This window comes from Pinus tabuliformis, chromosome Q, assembly GCF_031772625.1.
Source record: "Pinus tabuliformis cultivar Carrire ecotype Pingquan chromosome Q, CPIR1, whole genome shotgun sequence".
Lineage (NCBI taxonomy): Eukaryota > Viridiplantae > Streptophyta > Pinopsida > Pinales > Pinaceae > Pinus > Pinus tabuliformis.
The window spans coordinates 1,066,961,347-1,066,974,829 of record NC_142296.1 but is presented as its reverse complement, the minus strand read 5'-3'; positions in this window follow the sequence as shown (position 1 = coordinate 1,066,974,829).

Genomic DNA, 13,483 nt, shown 5'->3' with positions numbered 1-13,483 from the left:
AACTCAGAAATTCGTTGGGATAAGATGTAACAATTTTGTATTGAACGGATCGGGAAAATGGAGAAGAATCTGGAAAATCTGAAACATGGGTTTTGTTCAGAACGGACCAAATTAGTTTTGTAATGATCATTTTTCCCAAATTCAGCTCGTACTAAGAGAAACAGAAGGTTATGTGAAAACATTTTTATGAGATTCACTGTGTGGACGTTTTCCAAATTATCTCAGCTGCAATGCCAAATTCGACCTGTTCCTGTTCAATGATTGATGGAAAGATATCTCATATATGATCTTGCTTATCAATTTGTTGAGAACAATCCAATTTTGTAATAGAAATCATGTTGTAATCATCTTTGTTGTAACTACTCTCTGTTCTCTCTATATTTAAAATGAAAATAGAGATCAAAGAAGGGGATTGAGAATTAATGATTCATGATTCATGATGGGATAGGATAGGATAGGAGAAAAAGGGGATTGTTGCATTACCATTGTAATTCTCAAAGCTTTTACTGTTGTAATGATTTCGCAGTTTGATGATGAATAAATAAAAGGGTTGCTATTCATTCGCCTTATTTGAAGTAGCCCAGCAGCATCCACTGGCGGCTAAGGGCCCAACCTCTGGTGGATTAAGTTGTTGCTCTGTATTATATCTTTACAATTCCAGTCGTGTGATGGTTTGATTTAATTCTTTGCTTTACAGTTTCATGCTTTTACAACGTGTTGTTCTAATATTTTATGAAATTGTTTTATTGCATAAGCCGTGATTGAATCGCGTGGTCGTTCCTTTCCATCATAACAAAGATTATTATCCTTTTCAACTTATATTGTTATGCTGTTCATTTCAAATATAAAGTTGTGTTGTTCATATTCAGACTTTGATGTTCACTACATATTGTGGTTCATTTCTATTGAAATAGCTTTGTTGTTCATTCCTACTAAATAAGTTTTGTTGTTCATTTCTTTCCTGAAAGTATTTGGTTTTGTTTTTAAGTATTATTGCGGTGAGCATGTTTATTCCATTTCTTTTAGCAGCATTATTGATTTATTATTTCCAGTTAATTGCTTTAGTGTGGATTGAAAGATCAACAACTAGAAAGAACATTGACTATAGTTGTCTAAGTTTTCAGATTAGAGATCTTGCTTATGATTGATTTTCATTTGCATCAGTTTATAGGGGAGAGAGTTATCATTGCTGAGTCCTCGACTGATGGTTGTTTGAGTGAATGATTTAGTTCAGAACATTTCAGTTTCTTGTTGTTCCGATTATATTTTGTTTCCAGCATTCATTTACTTTTGCATTTAAAGCACTATATTGCAAAACATTACTCTTGAGTAAATAACTGCTTCAAACTGAGTACACTCTTGAAATAAAAAATTGTCTCTGGGTTGACAATTAATGTGAAGATAACTAGGAATTAAAAACACACCTTTTATCGCTCAACAATATGTATGTATGTATATATATATACATACATACATACATACATACATACATACATACATACATACATACATACATACATACATATATATATATATATATATATATATATATATATATATATATATGTATATATATAGTGTTAGTTGTGGACAAGAGCACATGGAGCATCCCATGTAATGACCATGGTGGCTAGCCACGGCCCACACTACAGGTGTTAAGAGTGCTAAGACGGTCGAGGACGTGGAAGGATCACATCAGCTGGGTAAAGGCCTATGATTTCATGAGTGATGTACGTGAGATTAAATAATCAGTTTGAGGGTGTGGAACACCAAATTTTAGAGTGACAGGTGTTTAGAATTCAATTAAAGGATTGTGGGAAAATAAATTTAATATTTATAGGGTTATAACACTCAACCCATAAGTTAGAATTTGACAGGTGACCAGTCGAAAGAAAGCTACTTTTTGGGAATAATACAACCATCTACCCATAATTTTGATTTGAGGCTGGAGTTTCTGGGAAAATTTAAGGAAAATATGCACAAGTATTAAATGGGTAAAAATGGCCCAATAGTATATAAAGTTTTGGAGGGTATAAATTTTTTTCCCTGTATTCAAAGAATCCAAACGAATACTTAGTAGAAACATATTGATGAGAAGAACATATTGGCAAGCCCAAAATTTAAATTTGGAAGAAAATTTGACGAGAAGATACAAATGTTGGAAAATGAGTAGCTCAGTTAAAAATTTTGGTGAGAATAACTTTTAGCCTAGGTATCATAGTTTGGTAAGTGAGTAGTCAATAGAAAGATATTGACTAGAAAAACATATTAATGAAACAAAATTTTGAATCTAGGTAGGAATGTTGAAGAAAACATCCAAGAAAGTTACAGTTTATAACATGTCATGGTGACTTTTAATAGTGGGAGGCGGATTGGTGTAGGAAAGAATTGGATAAATGGTTGCCAGTGTAACATGGTAGTAGCTACAGGTATAGATTTAATGGTTGCAGTTGTATGAGATATATGTGGCTAGTAAAATATATAGAAATAATGGGAAAAACCATGAAATAAGATAGCCAAACTGTGGACTTCACATTATCAGAGGAAATTATGCAAGATAATGTTTCTAAACCTTCCCCTTGCTATTTTCCTTGAGATATTAAATGTCATGTATAATATGTGCACATATGTGTGTGATGTATGAGCATGTGTGTGATGATCGCCTGTTATGTTGTAGTGTTTATGCAATAGCTCATATAGAAGCTAATCATGGTTGTTATGTTGTTGATGATGTAGATGTTAGGACAACAACCTTATGAAGGAGAAGGCCTTATGGGATAGCATTCTACTTTCACAGAGAGGCCTTGGCAAAATGGATTGCTTGAGGGATTGTTAATTAGTGAAGGGGATTCCTAAGCTTAGGAGGGAAAGTGTAATAAGGAAGAGATTATTTCATCTAGAGTAAAGGGAATTCTTCAAGGGCCTAAGGGATACTTGGAAGCCCCGAAAAATTAATAGGGCAAAGGTTGTTAAGGATTGTTACCTTCGCCAGCGGAGGGTACTGATTATGTACCTAATGTTGGGTAGGTAGCTGCCTATGAATTCTACATCATACTTACTCCTACATACAAGTATCAATTCAATTTGCATATCATATTCTTTGGTATTATGTATATATGTGTTGTGAATTGAAATTCTTAAGAATGGAATATTTTCTAATAGGATATTGATTTTATGGCCATGATTAATCTGTGATCAGTTGTCATCAATTCAGGTCTGATTTTGATAAATATAGGATTAAGAATTTTGTCTAGTGCTTCAAATTAGAGGTCAAGATAGTGGAAATTAAGGCAGTGGTGTAATAACATAGGATAAGTCTTGGAAAAGTAGAACTTTTCGTTATAGGACAACGTACATAACAAGTTTATAAGTTTCAGGTTATAATGGATTTATGATAGATATATGATAGGTTACAATGGTTGAGTTGTCACCGATGGGTGACCAGGTAACAATGGGTTATGATAGGTTATAACTGGTCCATTACAGGTTTCCATAGGGATAGTGACGAGAAATGGTAACTTTGTAATAGAATCTTTCATAGGTTTTCTTACAGGAACACAGTTGGTGTAACTAGGTATAGGGAATTATAACGAAGATACAAGTTGGTAACATATTATAACAAGTTGTCAAAATCAACTGATGAGATCGTTACAAGATTAAAGTCGGTGAACTAGTCACAATCAAGTGACAGGTATATTGTAGCATGTAACAAGTTATATAGATTTATGACAAGCATTATCATAGGATGCTAACAAGTATGTAATAGGTTATGATAGAAATTTTGACAGGTTATTAAAGTGTTGTTGTTGCTACAACACCCTCCAAAAATTTTGTTATATTCAAATTTTGGAGCCTGCCCTTTATCATGTTAAGTGTTTCTTTTGGTTTTCAAGTGCCATTTCATGTTTGCACACAATTTCTAAGTCTCCATGTTCCTTTCTAAGTGTCATCGCATCATCAAGAGTAACAATAGTGCACTTTAGGGTCATAGTACTCTTCATGGTCACCGAAAGACACTTTTTGGTCACAATTGCACATACTTAGTCTATTATACTTGGTGAGTGCTTTTGGACTATAATTTTGATGTATACTTCTTAGTTTTGGGTTTTTTCTAAGTTACACTAATGATTTGATTTGTGTCGCACTTGATTTTTCTCCTAACTCAGTGTGTTTTTCAATGTATTATCCCTTCAGACTTAGACAATGTTGGCATTGAGTAAGCCTACCCTCTAGGCCATGAGGAGTGCATATCATAGTCCTAAGGCTTAATGGAGACCCTTATTTTCATTTGTTTCTACGCCTTACACTGAGATGAACCCTCTCTCTTTCTCCAGTGCACAGTGCACTCCTAGTCAACAACTCCTCCTGCTTGATGCTTGTTTTTTCTCCTTGCGTCCACCCTTAACCTCTAACTCCAAGTTTAACACACTACACACTCTCAGTGGGTAGCAAGGCCTCCCTTATGCCTTATTCCTATGTCCTAGGCCCTTCTTTTGGCCCTGGATTCCCTTACAAAGTGCACATCGCATCCTTAATGAACAAGCATGTTGCATGTCCCTTGTTGTTGTGCCCTACACCCTCCGTGATGCCTCCTCTTCCTCCATTTGAGCACACAACACATCATCAATGATAAAAAAATCCCCTCCTTATCTCTTGAAAATGCACCTTGCACCTAGAAAGTTTATCTCTCTCCCCTTGGCGAACTATTGATCCGCAAACTGAAAAATGACATGAAGCATGATAGAATAGGATATTTTATGCTAATGTTTGTTTGCCATGAGTGATATACATCTGAAGGTGTTCAATGAAGCATGGAAAATATTTGTGAGGAGATATGATGAGAATTGTTTCCCAAGGAAACATCCAGAAGACAAAGGCACCATGTTGCAACAATTGTAAGAACAATGGATCCTCGTGATCAAAGTGACTCATGAAGACTCTAATATCCCTCAAGACCCTTTGGATGGTAGATGTCAACAACAATGCAATATCGGTCATGAGTATTGAAGACATAGTGGTAGTGTCGTCTCTTATAAAATAACTTCATTAACAAGTCACCATGAGTCCAAGTCATCAATGTTGTTGACTTGTCAAGTTGTTGCCACATGATGATGTGGAAATTATGATGTAATTTTGGAAAATATTATAAATGTAAATATGTGGAAGTCCAAGAGTCATATATGGATAAAATAGCCACATGAAGAAGTCCAAAAGTCACAAAGAAGTCCAAAAGTCACTTAGAAGTTCAAAAGTCACATAGAAGTCCAAAGGTCATATTAGAAGTCTAAGAGTCATGAGGAAGTTCAAAAGTCAGGAGGATATGAAAATTAATTCTCTTTGTTATGAAAGAGGACTCGGTATTCTAAGAGAGGACTTTTAACCTTGGCTTATCCATCCAAGCATTAGAGAGGAATATCATTCTTTTGGAGAGCAAGAAGTGGCTTAACACTCTACTATTAGAGCTAGTGGTGTTCATTGTACTAATGTACCTTGGAACTTTTGCCTAATACTCAAATATCATTAAGCCAAAACATTTCTATGCGTATATTGTGAATGTTTTGAGACTACTCTTTAGATGTTTGTGGTATATGTTAGTATTCACGTGTGCTAAATAAATTGAACTATTTCGGTGGCTTTGGTGCTTATCTCAGTGAATATGTGTTGTATTTGTTTTCATGATCATTTCATCTATGTGAAATATTTTGCTTGATGACTAATGATTCTCTCTTATGATGTGCATGTGTTTTTATTAGATTAATACTAATACTTCTCTCTAAAGTCTCACTTTTGTTCCCTTCTAGTGAAAGAACCTCGATACGGATTACAATTGAACATTTCACAAGGCATACTTTTTTGCGCTCTCAAAAGTACACATTTATTGCTCTCTTGTGCTAATAGTCACAACCAAGGCAAATCTATAATTAAATGGCATCCAGGCTATACTTTTGGATGGGACTCCTATTCCAAACAGTGTGAGGTCTAATTGGGACTTCATATCAGGGAGATACCTTGTATGTTGGAAAGACCAGCACCATCAACATTTTGGCGCTAGAAGGAGGGAAACTTGTATATGGATGACATTTCACCTCATCCAAACAATAAACCATTTGTGCACGGAAATAACACTCTGAGTTCCACTCCAATTCATTATCCTGGGATAGGAGAGTCCTCTCACCGAAGTTCGGAACAAGCTTTTGAGGTTACCTACAATCAACTCTAAACAATCTAGCCTATTACTCATTAGTTCGCAAGAGCTTTTGGTTTACTTCTTATTGTTTCTATCCTATGTAATAAGCCTATAAATAAATAAACAACCCTTAGTGGTGTACTAGTTTCTTCAGTGGAAGATTTTGTTATTGCAACCCTTGAAGAGCTAGTTGGTTCTTTTGAAAGAATAAATAAACAAGGGGAACCTCCACCTATTGAAGAATATTTAGACAGTGAGGGGGAAGATTTTCAATTCTCTAATGAAGAATAGTCAGGAGAAGGAGAATAGTCAGATTATAATGAAGATTTGAACAATGAGGGAGAAGACTCTTCGGATTCAAAAGGAGAAGGAGAGGAGGAAGGATACATGGTTTATGAACAGTTGGATTGGATGGCCCAAGGGCCAGTTACTCTTCCAGGAAATTTACATTGTATGCCTAAACACCTAGAAAAGTTGCTTTCGAAGTTTGATCCTAATAAGAAGATGAAATATGAGGACCACATTGATGATTTCTACATGCATTTGTGAATGCTTGAGGTATGATTTGATGATGTTTTTTGCATACTTTTCTCGTACACTTCGGAGGGTACAACATCGATCTGATATCATAGCCTTATGCCTAATTCAATCCACAATTGGAGGGAGTTCAAGAAGTTGTTCTTGGATAAATTTGTTGATGACAAGACTCTCGCCATGTTGCTCAAAGAGCTTGGGAATATCAAGATGGGGGACAAGGAGAAAGTAAAGGATTTCAATCATAGGTTTACTCATTTATTGAACAATTTCCCAAAATATGTCCAACAACATGATTCAATAACCAAAGAGTATTATACAGTTTCCTTGCCTACAAATATTTTTGTGTTCATTAAACGAGTTGCAAAGGAAACATTGGCTTTGAAATTTGTAGAAGAAATCGTTGTATAGAAATAGTTGCATTCTATTGGAGCCATTGAAGATCATGAAGATTCTAAAGACTCCAAATACGCTGGTAATAAAACCCAAACATCTTCTTTTAAATCCAACAAGAAGGATTCATTTGATATGGAAAGCTTGGCCAAGTCTTTAAAATCGCTCACTGATGAGGTATCTAAACTAAATAGAAGGTCAAGTGAGGCATCTGCCAACATTAAGTCTTTTAAGTCACTCTTCTTAAAAAAGAACACTAATAACCAACCAACTAAGTCCGCTTAGAGATATAATTTGGTGTTCAATGTTGAATGTTGGGGTATGGATAACTATTGCACTGTCCATCAAGAAAAGCATTCATAGAAGACATGTCCCCAATGGAACCATAAAATGAATGCTATGATGGCTAATTTGTACATACCTTATTAATAGATGAGCAGCCTTATCAGAGTGAAGAAGTAAATCAACCTGTTGTAACTAAAGAAATTTTGGTTGTTGTACATTTAGTTAATGTTTTTCATGTCATGTATAACGTTGATAAACAAAGTGGTGAAGAACCACCCATGAGTGAAGCTCCTCCTCAGCAGACAAAATAGAGATACAGGCTGAGGAGCAAAGGAACTATTTTTTAGCAAGATTTTAGAAAACAATTACTAAGAAGGATTTTTCCACCCCCTAATCCTGCTCAGAATTTGCAGAATAAGTATGGAAGTGCTCCCACTTCTAAGAACACTTCCACTAAAAACAAGAATATTTTAGTCACTCTAGAGGTTTCTAATAAATCTACGCCACCTGATACTTCATCAAAACCTGTGAAGCTTGAGAGCATTTATTATAACATTTTTTAAGACATGAAAAGAGCTTGTGCCAATATTTCATTCTTTGAGCTCATAAAGATAACATAACAACGTCAACTATTAATCCAAGCACTCTCATCGCAAGCCCTAATAGGTAATGAAGTTTTTCCTTCTCAATTTTTATCTGGCAAGTTTCCTGATGTTATTGAATCTGTAGGAAATGTTGTTAATTTAAATTCTAACACTTGTTGCCCTCAATTCCTATTAATTTTTGAAATATTTAATTATAATGTTCACAATTGTCTTGTTAATTCGGGTGCATCCGCAAATGTAATTCCCTTATCTATTGCTAAGAAAATTAACACTAAATGGGAAAAGACTGATGCACGAATCATGTAGCTAGATAGTTCATTGATCGAGGCAATTGGTGAACTCCACAATTTTATGATATGTTTGTCATTTGATCAAAGAATTCATCAATGCATTAACATTGTTATTATGGACATACCAGAAGCCTATGGTTTCCTTCTGAGTAGAGATTTTTCTAGCAAATTACAAGGATATTTCTCAACTGAATGGACACATTTATGGCTTCCTTATAAGGGCAGAAAAAATCATAGTTGAGTAGAAAGTGAGCCTTACATGAAGTACATTGTGACACCACTTGAGGGACATAACGATATAGTTGGCTTTGCATACATTACTTTCGAAAAATTATTTCTTAGAAGTCGATCACAGGTGTTATCAAGTGTAGCCATCACCTGTCCCATCTGATACACAGTTGGAGCTCCTTCAATGTCCAATTGGTGCAAAAGAACTTTGTAATATAGATGTACATAATAATAGTGTAGGAATAAGCCCAACAACTATTGATACATGGACCTTATACTTTAATGGTTCTAAGACTCAAGACAGTTCTAGAGCTGGTTGTGTTCTTATTGAACCTCATAATAGAAGGTACATTTTTTCATTCCACCTGAAGTTTAAGTGCACGAACAATATTGCTAAATATGAAGCACTCATTTCGGGAATAAAGGAAGCCATAGACCTCAAGGTAGAGGCGCTTAAGGTAATTGGTGATTCATAGATTGTCGCTAGACATGTACAAAATACCCTTCACTGTGTTTCACCTACTTTGTAAAACTACCAACAAGATATATGGCAACTAATTTCATCTTTTAAAGAATTTAATATTGTTTCTATTCCTAGAATACGTAATGTTGCCACAAGCATATTAGCCAATGAAGTTGCTCGCATGTCACCATTAAAAGATGGATTTTCTATTGAAATTATTTTAAGACCATTTGTGCCCAACAACATAACTAATTTTTTTGTATTTAATGATGACCAGCAAATATTGCATTTCATGGCCAATGCAGACGTGTTTAAACATGCATCTATTGAATAATATGAGCATGAGATGGCTTTGTAGGAATTAAGTCAATCATCAAAAGGGAATTCTATGCACAAGGGTGTGGTATCTCTTAAGAAACTTTATGACCTGCAAAATCAATTCATAGGACCAGTGAACACGAAGACCTAGATCTCAATGTTGTCATATGAATAGGTCAATATGGGAACCAAAGAGGATATGAAGTATGGAAATCTTGGTGCATGTTTTTCTTCTCAGGAATAACGGGATTTTATTCACCTCTTCGAATAGTACCGAGACGTATTTGCGTGGACATACAATGATCTGAAGACTTATGATACACGCATCCTTCGGTATGTTATCCCTATCAAGGAAGGGACAAATACAGCCCAACAAAATCTAAGGAAATTTCATCTAATGCTTGAGCCCTTGATCCAAAAGGAATTAAGGAAATTGTTGGATGCTTGGATCATTTTTAAAGTTCAACATTTTACATCAGTTTCCAATTTGGTTCCAGTTAGAAATAACTTTGGTAAGATACACCTATGTGTCCACTTTCTCAACCTCAGTCACGCTTCAAATAAAGACAATTACCCCATGCCATCGATGGAGTAGATACTCCATACAGTATATGGGTCAAAAATGTTCTCACTGCTAAATGGTTTCTATGGTTATAATCAGGTGCTAGTTGCAGAACCAGGTCGTTTGAAAACCGCATTTAGGACAAAGTGGGGAACTTTTTCATTTAAGCACATGCCTTTCAGACTTATTAATTTTGGCACTACCTTTCAAAGTGCCATGGACATAAAATTCTGTCGACTGATTGGACAAAGTGTAGTCATATACTTGGATGATGTAACTATATTTTCAAAGAAGGGATCATATCACATTCGTCATCTCAAGAAAACTTTCGACCAATGTCGCAAGTATGGGATTTCATTGAATTTGAAAAATAGCATCTTTGGTGTGTCTAATGGCATTCTATTAGGACACATCCTTTCTAAGAGTGGAATAAAAGTTGACTCGGAAAGGGTCAAAGTTATTACTTAAATCCATTTTCCTGTAAATAAGAAAGCAATGCAATATTTCTTGGGGAAGATCAATTTCTTACATAAGTTCATCTCTGATTATGCACAGATTGTAAAACCATTATAGGTGATGATAAAGAGTGGTGTTTCATATAAATGGGATAAAAGGTAGAAATATGATTTTTCTCAAATTAAGCAAACCATTGTTAATGCTCTAGCCTTATATAGTCCTGATTTTGGCAAAGATTTCCTACTATACACTTTCACTTATGATTCATATATCACAACCATATTGACACAGAAATATAATTAAGGGAATGAATAGCCTATATATTTTATGAGTGCTAGTTTATAGGGATCCAAACTTTATTATCCCTCAATTAACAAGAAAATTAAACATTTTAGGCCTTATCTCCTAAAAGCTCATACAATCATTTGTGTGCCTCATCCAAGTATTAGAACATTTTTTGTACAACAAGATTTGGGTAAAAGGAGAGAAAACTAGATGATGTGCCTTTAAGAGTATGATATTGAGTTCAATCCAGTGCATACTGTCAAAGGCCACAGTATTTATCGTCTAACAGCTAAAACGATGAATTCACTAAAAGAAGATACTTCAAGATGGTAGTAGGAAATATAAACGTATAATGTTCAACAAGTTCCTTCCACTAGTGCAAACATCTTGTTATTTAAATATACGATAGTATTTAAATCACGACACCTTGCCTTATCATTTATCGAACAAATAGAAGAGGGAAAACTCCCTTAAAGCCTTACCCTACCAACTAGTACATGACATTCTTTTCCAAAAGCACCATAATGGTGTCCTTCTTAGATGCTTAGAGCCGCAAGATTTAGAAAGGGTGTTAAAGGATATGCATGCTGGACCAATAGGTGGACACTTTACGACGCTCATAAGATTATGAGGTCCGGATATCATTGTCCCACATTTTCAAAGATGCTTATGTCCATGCTCGAAAGTTCCTTATATGTCAACAATGTGTTGGTCATGATCAAATGTTAGTTGCCCCATTTCTACCTATAGTAATTGAAGAACCACTCCAACAATGCAGACTGGTGTTATTGGTGAAATATTTCCCCATTATTCAAAGCAACACCGATACATTCTAACCGCAACTGATTATTTCACTCGATGGTCCAAAGCAGTTTCATTAAGGAAAGTCAACGATCAAGAAGTCATCCGAATTATTAAATAGAATATCATAACAAGGTTCGCCATTCCTACATCACTTGTCTTTGATAATGAAAATTAATTTTCTTCATTGAAGCTTTATGAGTTTGCGTTAGAATATGGTATTGTTTTGAAGCATGCATCTAATTATTACCCACAGGGAAATGGTTTGGTTGGATCCATGAACAAGAACCTTATCCGCATTATCAAGAAAATTGTCTTCTCTAAGCAAAAGAATTAGCAGAATGCTTTAGTGAATGCATTAAGGGTTAACTGCATCACTCCTAAACCCGCTCTGAAAACATCTCCATACTTCCTTGTATATGGAAAATATTGTATCCTTTTGTTGAATATTTACCTTCTCGTCTTACAACTTTCGCAAGAATATGAGGGAAAATCTTGTCTTCTTGTTCAAAGTCAAATAAATACTCTTCTTAAGCTTGAGGAAGAAAGGCTCAAAGTGAAAGAGAAATTTTCCATCCATCAGAACTAAATCAAGCATTGGTTCGATAAGAAGTCCGCAGGGAACAAAAACTTTAGTGTGGGTGACTTAGTATTGAAGTGGGACAAAGCCCACGAAGAGAAAGGGAAGCACACCAAGTTTCAACCTCTATGGATTGGACCATATACCATCATTGAAGAGCTTGGCCACAATTCTTACAAGTTGAAATATTTAGATGGGAGGATTGAACCTCTTCCTGTCATCAGTTGAGATCTTAAAACTGCTTTCAGTAGCAGCCTCAGGTTGTGTGCCTTTTGTATAGTTTTCTTTCGTTGTCCGAATTATTTGTCATGTTCACTTCCCCCCCTTCTATTGATTGTTCAATGTACATAAATAAGACTTGTGTGTATCAATATATGTATGGCCCAAAAATACTATGTGGCGAGACAAACAGGGATTGTGACAACCACAATGTTTGGTTATTTGTTAGTTCTTCTTCTTTGTTTTCGATGTGCCTCAAGTCAAGTAATGCCTAGATGGATAGTAAAATACACTCAAGGAGAAACATTTGAGTAGAACCATGATACCTACATCTATTTAGCAACCTTATTCCTTCACTTGGTGTCAAATTACTTGGTGTTCTTCATGCTAATCCAATCAAGTAGAGAAGGGAAAGGGGAAAACCCATGTCGAGAAAATGTATATCAAAGGTATATATACTCTTCTCTAAAGGAACAACCTCTTCTCCTCTTAATAAGTCGGGATCCCTCTACTGCCTCATAAAATAATAAGCTCCTAATCACATTTCTATAGTAAAATAAATAAAGGGCGAAAGAAAATAAAGGCTTCCTACGCAAGGAGGTGATGCAAGTAACTTCAGCGGGGTACTAACCAGCTTGCTGGCAGCGAAGCAATGCTTGGGTTCCTATAGTGACTCCTTCGGGGTACTATCTAGGCCTATTGGTAGCAGAGAAACACCATATATGAAAACTAAGACTATAAATTTTTAACTCGCAATTTCATATTGCCCTTCTCCTGGATCGAAATAGTTGTGAAATGGAAAAAATTTGTTGTGTGCTAAAACTAAGAAATGGAATGTGGGTACTATATCCATAACTAGGTTAAATTGGGAATCCAAGGAAAACTCATTAGTGAATCAATATATCCTGAAAGGCTAATCCTTTACTAAAAAGTATTCCTAAACAGAGAAGCTCAAGTTTGTCTAGTGCGTCACCAAGTGTTGTGGCTGCTACAACAGCCTCCAAAAATTTTGCTATCTCCAAATTTTAGAGCCTACCCTTTATCATGTGAAGTGTTTCTTTTGGTCATCAAGTGTCATTTCATGTTTTTACACATGTTCTAAGTGTCCATATCCCTTTCTAAGTGTCATTGTTGCATCAAGAGTAACAATAGTGCACTGTAGGGTCATAATACACTTTATGGTCAGAAAACAACACTTTTTGGTTGTAATTGCACATACTTAGTCTTTTATACTTGGCGAGTGTTTTTGAACTGGAATTTTGATGAATAATTCTTAG